The sequence below is a fragment of the Notamacropus eugenii genome, chromosome 4 (assembly GCF_028372415.1).
Source record: "Notamacropus eugenii isolate mMacEug1 chromosome 4, mMacEug1.pri_v2, whole genome shotgun sequence".
Lineage (NCBI taxonomy): Eukaryota > Metazoa > Chordata > Mammalia > Diprotodontia > Macropodidae > Notamacropus > Notamacropus eugenii.
The window spans coordinates 77,992,485-77,993,300 of record NC_092875.1 but is presented as its reverse complement, the minus strand read 5'-3'; the positions used below and the strand labels follow the sequence as shown (position 1 = coordinate 77,993,300).

The following is an 816-nucleotide window of genomic DNA, read 5'->3' as shown; positions in this document are numbered from 1 at the left end:
GAGGGCTATGCAGGTCACCATCCTCACTTCCGCTCCAGAGTCATCTGAATCCAGTGACCAGATATTCATCAGGATGACTGGAGATGACCCAGGATCAGGCAATGGGAGTTAAGTGACTTGCCCAAGGTCACACAGCTAGTGAGTGTCAAGTGTCTGAGGTGAGATTTGAACTCAGGTCCTCTTGACTCCTGCACTGGTGCCCTATCCACTGTACCACCTAGCTGCCCCCCCCACTCCAAGGGGAAGTACACCATTCTCAGAAGTACTGCAATACTGGGTCTATGTGCTGAGTGGACGGAGCAAGCTCCTACTCCATCTCCTGGCTTCAAAAATCCATTTAATATATTGTCCTCAGATAGAGGACATATCAGATATTAAACTGATAAGAACAGATACTACACTTGATCTTAGCCAAAAGGCTGAGAAGCAATTCTAGGTATGGTGAAGTACAAGATGAGTACAGAGGCCAAAGAATAGTTGAATTAAGCTATAATGTAGAGTATGTATTGTGAAACAAAGCTGTAGATATAAGTGGCACTTGATTGTGAAGGACTTGAAGGAATTAGGAGTTAAAATTTTATTTTATAAGAAATGGAAGACTATTAAGTAGAGGAATGGCGTGATCATATCAATGCATTAAGAAGATGAATTAGACAATGTGTAAGGCAAGGACTGGAGGAGGGGGAGAAGCTGGAGGCAGGGAGACCAGTTAAGTGACTGTTACAATGAAGGCAGTTAGGTGGTACAGTGGATAGAAATCAAGAAGACTCATTTTCATGAGTTCAAATCTGACTTCAGACACTTACTAACTATGTG

General features: G+C 42.9%; 1 non-coding gene across 1 annotated transcript; it reads right to left on the bottom strand.

Annotated features, from left to right (window-relative positions):
* Positions 1–240: 240 nt before the first annotated feature.
* Positions 241–431, bottom strand: LOC140502931 (U2 spliceosomal RNA). The gene has a single exon (XR_011966650.1). It is a non-coding gene; the product is annotated as a U2 spliceosomal RNA (small nuclear RNA).
* Between the last annotated feature and the right edge of the window lie 385 nt (positions 432–816).